Here is a 15,590-nt window from a genome sequence, read left to right as displayed (position 1 = left end):
GTATTAAATGAAATAAACATATTAGGAATTTAAAACTGTGCCGGGCATATACTAGTGTTCAATAAATGTTAACCAATAATATCATGAGTCTCAAATTTGGTCCTGAATAGCGTCCCTCCCCCTGACCTCCTAAAGATTATTTGTCTAAGTAGAGGTAGAGAATAGTGTCAAGGTTGATGCAAGAAGTGATGGTGCATCAGCCCATAGGATTTGGCACTGATGGTGCTCCCTTTGATAGTAAAGACAATCACTTTGTACTAAGTTCTAGGTATGGACGATACAAGGACGACATACTTCCTATTTCCACCGAACTTATGACCTAGTGGTAGTGGCAGGCGATGAATAACAAACCAGATTATAAATCGCCATTAGCGTTTGTAGAATATAAACGGTTCTAATGAAGTCTTACTAAAGAATTTACATTTAAGATGAAGCCTGAAAGAAGAGAATGACCAAGTCATAGAAAGAGCTGAAGAAGAGTTCTAAAGAGAGGGAAGAGCAAGTGGAAAAGCCAGCAAATGGGAAAGGGCTTGGCATATATGAGAAACAGGAAGGCAGTAATGTGTTTGGAGGGTTGGGAGAAAGGGGGCAGTGGTATGAGATAAGATCTGAGAAAGATAAAACACCAGGTTAATAGGCTGCTAGAATGTGAGTTTGAAAGTTGTACGAGAAGTTTAGCTAAAGAGCTAAACTTTGGAAGTTATAAGCATTTAACTGGTATTGAAAGTCCTATGAAAGTATGAGGCTATTTAGAAAAGAGTGTAGGTAGAGAAAAGAAGATGAGACCAGATAAAACAAGACAGCTCAGCACCATGAGGAGAGATATTCGAAGGTGCAGAGGTCAGAAAGGAGCTGAAGTAAGTGAGTAGGAAATAGGAGAGGAGAAAAAATTGAGGAGGGAGTAATTAACTTTGTTAGAAGCTACTGTAAAATTGAGAAAAGTCAAGAAAGATGATAAATAGGGAAATGGCCATTGGATTTGGCAAGAAGATCACTGTTGACCTTGACTTCAGTGAAGTGATGGGACAGAAGCCAGATAGGGAGGGAAAGGTGAAGAAGTGGAGTCAGTGATGCCAAACAAACATTTCAGTGTGTTTTATGATGAAGAGGAGCAGAGAAATGTGTGGAAGGAAAATGCAGAGTTAAGGGAGAAGTTTGAAGGTGGGAGATACTAACATATGATTACTTACAATGGAAATTATCCACTAACATTGGTGTCCTAGTCTGGGTTCTCTAGAGAAGCAAAACCAGTGAGACATATATATAAATACATAGAGATTTACTTCAAGAAAATGTCTCACACAATTGTGAGGGTTGACAAGTCCCAAATCCATGGATCAGGCAAGGGGCTAGGCACCCACTGCTGGCTCATGGGTTTACAGGAGCTGGTGAATCCAAAATCTGCAGGTCAGGTGGCAGGCTGGAGACTTCTGCTGGCTCACATCCCAAGAGCCTGAGGTCAGGAGATGAGAACAGTGCAGGGTCAAGAGAGAGCACACACTTTGCCAGAACATCCGTTTATATACTGGAGGTAGGCCACACCTTGAAGGAAACTCTCCTTTCAAGTGATTGGCTGATCACATCAGATCACAACGTGGAAGATGATTACATTACAGAAAAGCACCCAGGCCAGTATCTACCAAACCACTGAGAATCATAGCCTAGTCATATTGACACATAACATTAACCATCATAGATAGGAAGACAAGAAGATACAGATAATTGAAGGAGAGAAGTTCTTCAGAAGGCAAAAGGTGATTCAATTGAGAGCATAAGTGAATTCAGTGGAACATTTGATAGGTGCCTGGACACTGCCTTTGAAACAGGAGAAAATGAAGAGGTCAATGCAGGTACAGGTGGGATTATATATTTGATGGTGGTGAAAAAAATGAAGTGCATCATCTCTGATGGCTTCTATTTTCTCAGTGAAATATGAGTTAAGGTTACCAGCTGTGAGTGAGGGTTGGGAATGGCTGTGAAAAATTTGGGGTAGGAAGATAAGTCATATTCAAAAGAGTTATTAAGGATAAAGAGTTAGATACAAGGACAGTGTTGTATGATCATTTGAAGTCTGTGGCCATAAATTTAACTCAAGCCATTTTGATTTTTCTCAAGGAGCATTGAGATAGAGAAGGGGAATAATAGGGTACAAGCAGGATGAGATTTTCCCTGGGTACCTCTGGTGGAAAGGGAGCTGAAGGTGCTTGCAGTGGAGGGATTATAATGTCAGGCCACAGAATCTAAGTTAGTTAAAGAGAGAAATAAAGATAAAGGTGGTAATGGGAAAAAGTGGTGGGAGCATTGAATGGGAGAATTCCAGAGGCCAAAGAACTGTTGTAACTGGGATACCAAAGGATGCAAACTTGAAAGCTAGTGAGCTAGTCATAGCGTGGAATAGAGATATTAGAGGTGCTCAAATTATTGTGCATGACCAGGCTGACCATGGAATGAGTGGATGAGGTGGAAGGAAATAAAACACTGTGAAGGGAGAGTTTGGGGAACTACCAAGCCAGGGTATTGAATATACTATCTATGTGGATGTTGAACTTGCCAATAATTACAATAGTGAAATAGAGCTTATGCACAATTCAGTGGGGGTTAGGGATATGTTTCATGTGGAAAAAAAAGGGAAAGTCTCCGTTTATATCCCTATGAAGTCAACAGTGGACATTATCCTTTTTCAAATCTGGTTTTGGTTAATGCATTTTTCCTGAAGTTTTTTTGACCCTGGTACCTCTTACCATCTTGAAGAACCAGTGCTTTAAGTCTATACCACTGGCTGAGTCTCCAGAAATGGGACTTTCAGAAACCTGCTCCAGACTGCCCCTCACTCTTCTCTCCATCCCAGCTCTCTGCTTGACCAACAGTATGTGGTAAAATCCAGGAGAAATCTGCCTCAGAGTAGTGGGAAGTATGTGGTCGATGTCTCCAAAAATGGCTGCAATTATTCCCCTTCTCATGACCCTGCTTTTTTGCAATGTGATTCCATTAAGAGGGGGAGTCCATTTTTCTACCTTTTCTCTAGCCAGGTTATCCTAACACACTCAGCTGGTCTGACCTTGTGACTTGTTTTGACTTATAAAATGTGGTGGAAGTGACAAGACTTTCATAGGTCTTGCATGCTTCTGCTCTCTTTTTTTGAATCCTTTCCAGCTCCCACAAGAGCAAGCTTATGCTAGCCTGCTGGGTGATGAGGGTCTTGTGGACCAGAGTTGAGTCAGCCCTGAAATGTTAGAAAGCGCAGCCCAGATCACAGAGCTGCTGGTCTGACCTGCAGCTGACCACAGACCCATGAGACCAGACTTACTGGTCTGACAGAGACTGGAGAAACCCCGAGAGTACGGCCCCTGGACACTCTTTTAACTCAGTACTGAAGTCACTCCTGAGGTTCACCCTTTAGCCAAAGGTTAGACAGGCCCATAAAACAAAACGCGACTAAATGGGCACACCAGCCCAGGGGCAAGGACAAGAAGGCAAGAGGGGACAGGAAAGCTAGTAATGGGGAGCCCAAGGTTGAGCAAGGAAAAGCGTTGGCATGTCATGAGGGTGGCAACCAATGTCACAAAACAATGTGTATTAATTGCTTAATGAGAAACTAATTTGCCCTGTAAAACTTCACGTAAGTTACAATTAAAAAAAAGAAAGGAAAAAAAAAAAAAAAGAACTGCTCCATGGGGTTTTCTTGGCAGTAATCTTTATGGGAGCAGATTGCCAGGCCTTTCTTCCCCAGCACAACTGGATGGGTTCAAACCACTGACCTTTATATTAGTGGTCAAGTGTAAGCCATTTGCACAACCCAGGGACCCCTTTAATTAAAAAAAAAAAAGAATGTCCCAGCTGAGCTCAGCCCAAATTGCCAATCATAGAATTGTGAGCTAAATACATATTGTTTCAAGTCACTAAGTTTTGGGGTGGTTTATTATGCAGTGTATCTAATGGTAACAGATAACTGATACAGGGTTGATGGGAAACCGTATACAAGCAGGGGCGTGTGCTCGTGCACAAGCGCGCACATGCACCCCTACTGGAGACTTGAGACCCTGGAGTGTGTAGAAGCCTGTGATTATTTGTAATCTGCATGAAGAAAGCTCAGCCCAGTAGCTCCTTGACTCTACCTCCTCAGGCTTTGTTTAAGGTCAATCCCTCCAAGGTTCAAAGAATCCCATTCAAAACAAAACCCTGGGGAATGCTATGTTGCCTCCTAAGGCTACTCTCCACCTCCTTGACAGGATGGAGACCAGAGGTGCCTTCTCTTCTGAAGGCTGGGCCTTGATTCAAGCCTTCACTCAAGCCTTTTCTTCATAGCATCTTGTGTTGTCAAGGCCTGGCTATGGACTCTCTCTAAATTTGTATAAGGACTCAACTGTTACATTTACATTTAGAAGCCTAAAACCTTATCTCTTTACAGGTCACCCTGAAGTCCTTAGGAATGTTCTAGAAATAGGTTAGATTCCCCTCAGGGTGGAAGATTCTGAAGCCCTGGGGAAAGTTAGGATGTATTGACTGTTAGTCCAGAATCCCTTTCTTCGTAAGGGGGATGTCCTTCAAGCCATATTTTCAAGAGACGTTTTTTTTTTTCTTAGAGCAAGTCTATCCCTGGGTTGATTTAGTCACGATAAGGTTTTATTAAGATTGTCCTATTTCCAGCTTATCCAGAGAGCCAGAAAATCATCAGGTTTGGCTCAGTGTAAGGGAGGAGCATGATCCTTGAACTCTCATTCGTGATGCTGGGCCTGGGGAGGAGCAAAGGGAACAAATGAATGTGTTTTGAGTGACCAGTTTGGGTTCTGTGCAAGACACCATTGGTGCATTATTGCCTCTCAGGCTTACTAAAGGGAAGTATTTGTCAAAAGTCACTCAAGAATAAGATCAGAGTCACCTTTTGAACCCCATAAGGCCTTGCTAATTACAGGGAACTATCATACCCCCTCCCACACACACCTTTATTTTTTGAAATTAAAAAACAAAAGGAGAACTAATACTGTGATAGCCATCCATATTCATTACCAAGTATTGATCACTGTTGACCTTTTGTCTCGTTTGTCTTAACAAAATGTTAAATACCTTTTGACCTTTACTTTTAACCTCATTCTATGACCCCACTTCTACTCTCACCTCCAAGGATAAATTTATGTTATAAGTTTGGTATCTTTTCTTCCAGTCCATTTTTCACATACTTCCAAAGACCTTTCTGAGGGTAGAAAGCTTCATTCTACTTACTGCTTCTCCCTCCAGGGTCTTTGTGAATCCCACTCCCTAGAAAAGCCAGCTACCTCTGTCTGCTCCTTTGTGCTTTGGCCCCACACAGCTTGTGATGTTGTTGCCATGGTACAAGCTTGGAGAGAACATTGGCCTTGGTATGTCCCCCAGAAGCTAAAGTGTTCCATCACTGGTACGGCTTGGACAATTGTTAACTCCCAACTCATGTCGGTAATTGTTGAATCCCAAGGACACCTAGGAACATCACTTGGCATTTTGTTTCCTGAGCTACACGGACAACTTGATATGATGCCACCTAGTGTCCCAACCTTTGCTAGCAACAAAACTGAAGCATCACCCAAAATAAAGCAGACTTTAAAAAAAACACGTTGACTAAAACAACTCAGATCTGAAGCTTGACAGTTTTTTGTTCTCACCACAGCACTGTAGGAAATGCTATGGGTGTCTTACTCACACCTCCATTTATCCCCCCATATCCTACCACTTCAGAGCACTGTGGCTTAACCAGCTGTCGGACCCTGCCTTTCTTTGTCAAGGTCTTGCTCTGACCTCTGTGGTCAGTTTATGGGAGGCTGAAGTGATGGGCAATTAGAGTCCCCTGGGAGCAGCTTTCAACAAAAGGTTGATATGAATCGACATATCAACATCCCAGTTTCTTTGGCCCTCAGGTGGAACGATAACAAGAGGTGCCTCCTACACCGGCTTCCAGAGCTTTCTGGTGGAGTTAAGCTCCAACCGCCCCACTGGTGGCTTGGTTAAAAATGGTTAGGCTCCCTTTATTGGCTGCTTCCCCTTTCTGTCTCAATACCCCCACTCCATTACTGGCATTTCCTGTACCTCCCAAGTAAACTATTTGCTCTGGAAGCTTTGTTTCAGGGTCTTCCAAACTAAGATAACTCCCCTGTGATGGACTGCAAAATGTCCAGAAACCTTTATCTCTCTAGATATCTTTGCATTGTGATGTTGTCATTCCTTGCATTGAGAGGAGGGCCAGCCTTATGTCTTGCTGTGGCCAATAGAATATGGCAGAAATGATGGCATGCCGGTTCCAAGCCTAGGCTTCAGGGGGCCTGAAGGCTTCTGCTCCTTTTTGGAGACTTGTGAGCAATAATAAATGGTTGTTGTTTTAAGTCACTAAGTACTGAGTGATTTGTTATGCAGCGGAAACTGACACAGCCCCCACCCCTAGCCCATATGTGAGACCCTCCCCTATGTTTCGTTCCTTGAATGAGAGTATTGTTTTTCTTAAAGAAAAGCATCTTTCCAGGCCCAGAGAGGTTAAACGACCTTCCCACAGCTGCTCAGCAGAGCCTGGGTGTCAGTTGCTGTCAGAATCCAGGGCCTCTGTTCTGAATCACCTTGCCTGGTTTGCCTGCTAGCTGCTGCCTTTCCTCTCCACCGTGGCTTCCAGCCTGGCTGCTGGCTGTTTCCAAAGCCCTCTTTTCAAAAAGCTGTTAGGTAGGAGGCCAGTACGTTTGCACGGATTGTGCTGATGACATATGTGTCTGAAAGGGACTCAAGCACCTGCAAAGCTGGTCTAGGGTAGGGAGCTCACCAAAAATACTGCAGTTGCCTGCAGTTGCGGAAAGCCTGAGAATTTATGGAGCATGGGAGCCAGCAGGATGCAGAGTAAACAATGCTGAACTGAGTGAGTCAGGAGGCCTAATCCTGGTTTTGCCTCTAATCCTGGCTTTTGCTGATGTCTGGCCTTGGGGGAGACCGTCGATTTGCATTTCTGTGGCTGACACCAGGTGGTCTCTGAAGTTCCTTTCAGCTCTAAAATGCCAGGGTTCTAGAGTTGAATATGGCTTTGGGTCATGCAAATAAGAATACAGAAAGCCTGGGGTTAATACTGTAATTAAGGTAAATTCTAACAGGCTAGAAGAGTGGTTCTCAAAGTGGGGTCCCTATATCTGTATCATCAATATCATCTGGGAGCTTGATAGAAATGCGAATCCTCAGGCCCCATCCCAGGCCTACTGAGTCAAAATCTCCTGGGGTGGAATCCAGCAATCTGTGTACTAACAAGCACTCCAGGTGATTTGAATGCAGGCTCCAGTTTGAGAAACCCTGATCTAAAAAACCAAAAACCAAACCCATTGCCATCAAGTGGATTCTGACTCATAGCTACCCTAAAAGGACAGAGTAGAACTGCCCCCATAGGGTTTCCAAAGAGCGACTGGTGGATTTGAACTGCCGACCTTTTGGTTAAGAGCCAAGCTCTTAACCACTGCTCCATCAGGGCTCCAACCCTGATCTAGAGCCTTGCTGTTCAAAGACTGGTTCTTGGCATTGGTATCACCTGGGAGCTGATAAGAGCTGAAAACCCTCAGCACCACATCCTCAGACGAGGGCTTCAAACCGGTTCACTCCAGTTCAACCCCCTGCTGAGACTTTGCGTTTCCACCCCAAATATACTGAATCAGAATCTACATTTTTAACAAGATCCCCCAGGTGATTCTTAAATGTAGATTCTGATTCAGTATATTTGGGGTGGAAATGCAGTCTCAGCAGAGGTTGAATTGACTGAACGGGTTCAAAGTCCTGCTTCAGACCCTCTGGATCAGAATCTGCATTTTAATGAGATCTGCATTTAACATGAAAGTTGAAAAGCCCTGGACACAGATTTCTGGGCTCCATTCTTGAAGACTGTGATTCATTACATCTGGGGTGGAGTCAAATAATTTACATTTTTAAAAAGCTTCCAAGGTATTGCTAATGTTGCAGGTTCAGGGACCATTTTTTTGAGTAGCAAGGTGTAGATTCAAGCCAGGTTTAGAATCTTGATATGGAGAAGTACCGAGCTGGAAGTTGGTCTGAGCCACTCTGTGCAGACGTGCAGGCTGTGCACTGCCCAACTCCAAGAGGTGTCATTCACATAGACTATAAGTCAAGGACCTGAAACCAAAAGCTAAGTAAGATAAGCGGCAGGGACTGGCTAAAGAGTGGGTCTTATCTGTAGAGTGGAGATGATAATTCCAGCTCACGGCATGAGACACTCATTGGTAAACACCTAGCACAAGCCCAGCAAATATTCTTTCTCTTGGGCTTTTCCTTTTAGCCAAGGGAATGGCAGTGTCATCAGACTTTGAGGCTCCTTCTTCCCCAGTCTCACCTTGGCAAGGGGCCTGATTGCCTGGTTCAGGCTGCAGGCCAGGTGAGTGTGATAGGCTTGTCTTTAGCACTACCAGAGGTCAGATGAAGGTGATACGGCCATAAAGTAGGCTGTGTATATTAGGAAACCTTCCCATGGGCCTATACCAATCAATTCATAAAAATGACCAATGCAGCCAACCTCAAGCCCTGCCCTGGGTTCACCTGCCTACCAAAGTCACCAAAGATAGCCGCAGTTCCTGGTCCTGGCGCATCTCCCTGTGATTCCTCTGGGGCGCCGGAATTACCCGGAGGCTTTGGCTTGAAAAGTGAAGGCACCTCGGCTCCTCAGGCTGGAAAATCTGCCCTCCTCCCCATAAAGAACCTAGTTAGGCCCTTCATGGGTTTGTGTGAGAAAGATGGGGACGCTCTGAAACAAACCTAAAGACCAAACGAAAGTATGCATTTGGGGTAAGGGGGAGCCTTTCGGGGGTGCAGAGCAAGCAAAGCAAGGTACCTTCAAAGCTCATTAAAACACATACCAGCCAGGGGAGGGTTAACAGACCAGATGAACCTTGATGGTGGGCATTTCCAGAAACCAGACATCAGTGTATTTGCCTTTTACATTTTAGGAGAAACAACATAAAATACGTATGTTTTTTTAACTCAGGGTTGGTTGAATTTTTAGGGGGAGGTGGAAGCCCACCACTGCCGTCGAGTCGATTCCAACTCATAGCGACCCTATAGGACAGCGTAGAACTGCCCCATAGAGTTTCCAAAGAGCGCCTGGCAGATTTGAACTGCTGACCTTTTAGGTGGAAAAAAAAAAAGGGCTGCTGAATTCAGGGAGTATGTCAACCTAAAACAGCCACAAGAGGGCGTGAGATATCCAGGAAAACCGCGTAGACTGCAAGGTGTTTCCAAGGTGAGGCACAGAGAGCTGTCAGGTTTAATCTGGGGTGGGATTTTTAGGGTGACCCTGATTGCTGAGGACCTTTTCAGTAGGCACTCATCTTCACATGAAAACGGAGTAGCCAACTGTGTTAGGGCAGCTAGATAATTAATTGACCAATTCATTCATTAATCGTCTATTTCCATACGGAAAGTGAAGGTGAGGTTGGGGCACTTTTATAAGGCAGCATCTAACTGAAAAGAAACCTAGCTTGGGGAGCGCAGTGGTGGTATGAACGGAAACCTTGGTAGTGGTGGGCTGACCTAATAAATATAAATATAAATATAAATATAAATATAAATATAAATATAAATATAAATATAAATATAAATATAAATATAAATATAAATATAAATATAAATATAAATATAAATATAAATATAAATACAGCAAGAAAAAATAGTTGTAACTAGATTGCTACAACTTAATCTCATCCATGCAGAAATTGAATGAAGCCCTGGTGGCACAGTGGTTAAGTGCTCGGCTGCTAACCAAAAGGTTGGCAGTTTGAATCCACCAGCTGCTCCTTAGAAACCCTATGAGGAAGTTCTACTCTGTCCTATAGGGTCACTACGAGTCAGTCAACTAGAAGCAACAGTTTTTTTTGTATATTGAAATTTGAGGAGCCCTGGTGGCGCAGTGGTTAACAGCTTGGCTGCTAGCTGAAAGGTCAGCAGCTGAAATCCGCCAGTCGCTCCTCGGAAGCCCTATGGGGCAGTCCTACTCTGTCTTATAGGGTCACTGTAAGGTAAGGAATCAACTGTGGACCATGAGGAAAACCCAGAGGGCATTCTGCTCAGGGCAGAATGTGAATGGTTTCTTCCATTAGCATCTGCTGTGGAAGAGATTCCTCCGCTCTCCCCTCCACTCCCCACCCCCAGGCTCTGCAGCCGTTACAGCAGCACACAGCCCAGCTACTCTTAGCAAAACAAGATGTAAAGTATTTTGGTTAATAGAGGCCCTTTATCAGCGTGATTGGAACTTCCCAACTTCATTCCTCATCACCACCTTTGCAGCAACTTTGTGATTCAGGTAGGTTGTGGGGAGAGAAAGAGAGTCCTTAAAAGGGAGAAGGTTCCCTTGGTCCATGAGTTTGCTCTAGGAGAGCTGAGTTCTAGGTGACTTGCAGAAACAGTCTTTTCTGTGGGGTGAACTTCTGCAAGAGGGAAGAAATTTGTTGGGTTTCAACATATTTTCTTGTTTGTAGGTGACAGACTGATAAAATAAGTGAGTGAGAGAGAGAAAAAAAAGATTATACCAAGCAATATAAAACGTTTCCCTTTCTTATAGAAATTTCTGTTTCAGCAGCAAAAAAGCCCAGTTAACCTATCATGTTGAAGTGTCTTGAGGATAGACAGGAGAACCATCTTTCCTGTCCAAATCTCTATTGCTGTCTGGATTACTGTGTCCACATCCTCAGGCTTATCTCCTCCACACAGTATAGTTGGACACATCAATCCTCCTGTAGATACCACTTTAATCTTAGCAGTCTTTGCTCCCCATTTCCTATCACTTCAAGTCCAAGCATCCTCACCTGGCTTCCAAGGACAAGCCACCCCTTAGACCCCACGCCCATCCTTCCTACCCAACACTCAGCTAGCTTCTCCTTTCATCTTACTGGGCATCTCACTGTCCCAGAAGGCTATCATTAACGTTGACCCCTCTGGGTTTTGCTCTTGTGATTCTCCTTGCTTGGAGAACCTTTCCTTCTTGTTGGCATAAAAGCTAAACCCAAGCTGCATTTCCTCCAAAGAGTCTTTCCTCACTATGTTGGCCATTATTGCTTGATTGCCCTTTGAACTCCTACATCTACCCACAGACATTGGGGACTTTAACCCAATACTGTGTTTTTTTTTTTTCCTCTCCATTATTTGTTGACAATTAGATGGCTAGTTTCTTGAGGACAGAGGCCTTAACACCTCCCAAAACCTCAGAATGATGACCCCACACACTCATTAGAAGCCCAATTAGTATTCGTCTGGTTAACTCCTTTGCATCTTTCAAATCTTAGGTTGAACCTCATTTCCTTAGGGCAGCCCTTCTCCCCATTTGATCTAAATCTCTCAATATAGTTTCTTATACAAGCATATATCTCTCCTGTATAGGACTCCTCAAAGATTAATTTTATTACTCAGTCCCCTGCAAGTTCCATGAGGCTGGGTCTGTGTCTGGCTTCGTCCAGGGCCTAGGGCAGTTGTTGGCACACAGTGGACACTATAAATATTTATTAGACAAATGATACATGCTGGTTGGTTGAGTTGGAAAGTGACATGGACTTCTTGAAGAATGAGAAGAAGGTTGGAGATGTTAATCTCCTGGGAGTTGGTATCCTTGAGCACAGTCCTCAACAGAATCTAACCGCTGAGGCTCAGGTGGGCCAAATCAACAAACCATTTTAGGGACATTATTGACAACGGGTAACATGATTTTTTTTTTCTTTAAGATTTTTTGAGCCAGTTATAAAAGTAATACATGCTCATTGTGGAAATTCTGTAAATTTTAGAAATGTGTAAGGAAGCAGAGGAAAGCAACTACAAAACTACCACTAAAAAGCTGTGTGTGTGTATATATATATACATAAACTGATACATTTTCTACCAACATTGTTTCCAAAACCCGTTGCTGTTAATTCCGACTTACAGCAACCCTAAAGGACAGAGTAGAACTGCCTCATAGGGTTTCCAAGGAACGCCTGGTGGATTTGAACTGCCAACGTTTTGCTTCGCAGCCGTAGCTCTTAACCACTACACCACCAGGGTTTCCTCCATCATTGTTTAGTACTTTTTATTTTTTTACACAGAGTGGAGGCCCTACTGGACAGACAATGTTGAACCTTGCCCTTTTTAAATCACTTAACATTAACTTAAAAGCACTTCTCTTTTGTATTGTAAATGCTTTGTGAAACATGATTTTAAATAGCTCCAGAACATTCCACTGTTAATGGATGATCCCTGGGTGGTACAATTAGTTAACACACTTGGCTGTTAACCAAAAGGTTGGAGGTTCAAGTCCACTTAGAGGCACCTTGGAAGAAAGACTTAGCTATCTACATCTAAAAAAATCAGCTATTGGGAACTCAGTGGAGCACAGTTCTACTCTGACACACATGGGGTCACCATGAGTTGGAGTTGACTCAGTGGCAATTGGTTGTTGTTGTTTTTAATGGATATATTCTATTATTTTTTTTTTTTTTATAGGACATGAAGGTTGATAAATGTGGGTTTTGATCCTTATGATTTAGAAGATATTGTAAAATGTAAAGGCGATGAAGATGAATGTAAGATGTACTTCAGATTTCCCCAGATGTTTCAAAGGGACATCTACTTTGTTCACTTGGCACATCACCCTGGCTATCCAGATCTCAGCCTCACCCAAGGCTCAAGGTAGCGCTCCCCATTCCTCAGTCCCTCACCTGAAGTCCCTGCTCCTTTACCCTCTTCTCCCCAGGGAGTAGACACTGGTGCTGCCCTGCCCATATACTCTCGATATTCGGCATTCCTGTGCATACCAGTGCTTCTTACTGCAGCACCTCCAGTTCTCTGCCAAAAGATTTTCTTTGTCTGCAGGAACATGCTCAGTCCATGAGTGGGGAAGGTTGGAATTGCCAAGGGTTAATGCCCCCCAAACAGCCCTCACCAATAATAAATGGAAGTGAATAAGTACCCCAGCTCCTCATCACCCATGTGAAACAGTCTGGATGTGTGTTGTACACAGAGTTCCCCAGCAGAACTGAATTCCAGTTGCCCACAGGCACCACTTACACGTAACATACCCTGTATTAGCCTCCTCATTTTCGTTGCTTGGTTTTCACCTTCCCCTACTGACTTTCTTGGGGTCACCTCCCAAATAAACCATTGGACTCAAATCCTTGTTTCAGGGTCAGCTTCCGGGGGACTCAGCCTAAGATACCCTACTGCCCCACTTTTTAATTGTGAGTTCTAGAACTTTGCAGCTTAGAGAGTTTTCCCCTCCTTTTTTTTTTTTTTACTGAAGTAGGAGCTAAAATAAATCTGAGTGACCCAACGTATATTTTAAGTCTCAAGGTATAAATGCAAAACTGTGTCAGATTGCTGACTTCTTTGCCATCAGAACTTCTGTTTAAGGATATTCCCAAGAGGAAATAAGTTATATGGCTACTCTGGTCTCTTTGGAGGTGACTTTGAATTGTTCTTTCTCCTCTATTTTGCCTTCTGTCATTTCTCTCTTATTCTAAAGTAGACAGCATCTACAGCTGAGCTATTTTTGCAGCCAACCCCTAATTAGGTTTCCAGAAACACCCACAGGCATGGGTGTGATGCCAGGCAAGTTATAAAGCAACTTCATATTAATGTTATTTAATTAATAGTTATTACTAGTTACTGAAGGCCTGATATGTGCTGAGAGCTCCACTGGATTCTTCAAGAGATTCTATAGGGACTGTTAAGACGCTGTCTTTGTAGGAAAGATATGACGTATATACAGTATTCATTCAGGGCTGAATGTGATATGTCAATTGAAGGGAACAGCTAGAGAAAACAAACAAACCGTGACAGGAATTCAGAGAAAGTAGTGATCCATTCTGGCTGGATTTTGAGAATTCTTCATGGAAGACGTTAAGAATGATGGGTGGCTTGTATTTTAATAGGTCAAATAGATCAAGACACAGGGAGAGCGGAGGTGCTCCAGGCTCCCCCCACCTCGGTCCCTAAGGTGCTTCTATGTGATGTTAAAGGATAAGACTGCTGCTGTTTTTTTTTTTTTTTCCTCAGTGGGTTATGAAACCTTCAGAATTTCCTTTTAACTCAACTCCTTCAATACCCAGTGAGAAAACTACAACATCATTCTGTTGTGAACAGACTGAGTCAGGCTGAAGCAAAACTGTAAAATAGGCATATCAGTTAGGACTTCATTTAAGTAAAGTTTTGATATCAGAATACCCATCTAATAGGGGCTTAAACAAAACAGACACTAATTGTATTTCACATTAAAAGAAGACTGGAGATAAGCTTGGAGTCCCTGGGTGATGCAGAAAGTTAATATGCTCGGCTGCTAACTGAAAAGTTGGAGGTTCAAGTTCCCCCAGAGGTGCCTTGGAAGGAAAGCATGGTGATCTACTTCCCCCAAAATCAGCCATTCAACACCCTACGGAGCACAGTTCTGCTCTGACATACGTGGGCTTGTCATGAGTCAGAGTCAACTCTGTGGCAGCTGGTTTTAGCTTCTCAGTAATGTTATGAAGGACCCAGGCTTTTTCTTCCTATTCTGCCTCTTCTGCTGTTAGCCTTTCAACTTCATGCTGCTCATCTCCTGGGTACAAACTGACAGCTATGGTTTCAGGCATTACAACCACCTTCAAGGCAGGAAGAGAGGAGAAGTGCTGTAACAGAAGCCCCTGTTCTTATCAGGAAGGCAGAAGCTTTGCCTGGAGTCCCCTGCAAAATGGTAGTTATATATAATTGGCTAGACAATATTCTGTTGTGATCCATATGGTTTTCATTGGCTGATTTTCAAAAGTAGATTGCCAGGCCTTTCTTCTAAGCTTGTCTTAGTCTGAAACCTGTCCACCACGGGTGACTGCAGGTATTTGAAATATGGGTGGCATAGCTTTCAGCATCACAGCAACATGCAAGCCACCACAGTATGACAAACTGACAGACAGGTGGTATATTTCACTTCTTAGACTCTATAATTATAGAAAACAAGGAAGAAAGGATTGGGAATGTTTGCAATGAAGTTTCTACAAATTCTGCCTTCTCTTACAGGAAATTTCACCTGCTGTGTCCAAGACCCTCAGAGCCTTCCTCCTTCTTAGCTGACCGCTGGTATCTTAGTCCACTAATACCACAGCAGTACTGCATGGCAAACCACTCCGAATCTCAGTGGCATAGATAAGTATCTATTGTCATGTCCCCAGGCTTGCTGACTGGCCAGAGTGGCTGTGTTCCACATATCTGTCATTCTTCAGGGACCAGTACTTCTCATGGTATGGCAGAAGCACAAGAGGAGCAAACAAAAAGGACTGGTGTCTCTTTAGGTGTTGGCTCAGACCTGACATACCACCATTTTTCCACATTCCATTGGTTAAAGTGAGGCACATGGGGCCAAAATGAGCTTTCTAGTGGAAAAAACTGCAAAGTTACCTGGGCAGCAGTGTGGATATGGGGAGAAGTGAGGAATGGGGGACATGCCCATACGCCAACTGGTTAACCTAACACCTTATCTGTGTGAAAGTGGTAGTGAGGCTAGGATGTTAACGTATTTCCCTTCCCAGTAGCGAATGTGCCTGTAACAGGCAAGGGCCTATTTTAGGTAATGCCTGATCAATGAAGTGACTCTAGGTTTGCAA

The 15,590-nt window shown here is 43.5% G+C and overlaps 1 long non-coding RNA gene across 1 annotated transcript in view; it reads left to right on the top strand.

Annotated features, from left to right (window-relative positions):
• LOC126067474 (uncharacterized) overlaps positions 1-15,205 on the top strand; it is a 109,262-nt gene extending 94,057 nt beyond the window's left edge. Inside the window, exons 2-3 of the long non-coding RNA XR_007515413.1 lie at positions 12,463-12,648; positions 15,007-15,205. This is a non-coding gene — a long non-coding RNA (uncharacterized LOC126067474). The remainder of the gene's footprint in view (positions 1-12,462; positions 12,649-15,006) is intronic.
• The last annotated feature ends 385 nt before the right edge of the window (positions 15,206-15,590 follow it).

The sequence above is a fragment of the Elephas maximus genome, chromosome 25 (genome assembly GCF_024166365.1).
Source record: "Elephas maximus indicus isolate mEleMax1 chromosome 25, mEleMax1 primary haplotype, whole genome shotgun sequence".
Lineage (NCBI taxonomy): Eukaryota > Metazoa > Chordata > Mammalia > Proboscidea > Elephantidae > Elephas > Elephas maximus.
The sequence above is the reverse complement of the archived record's forward strand: the minus strand, read 5'-3'. Positions and strand labels throughout refer to the sequence as shown.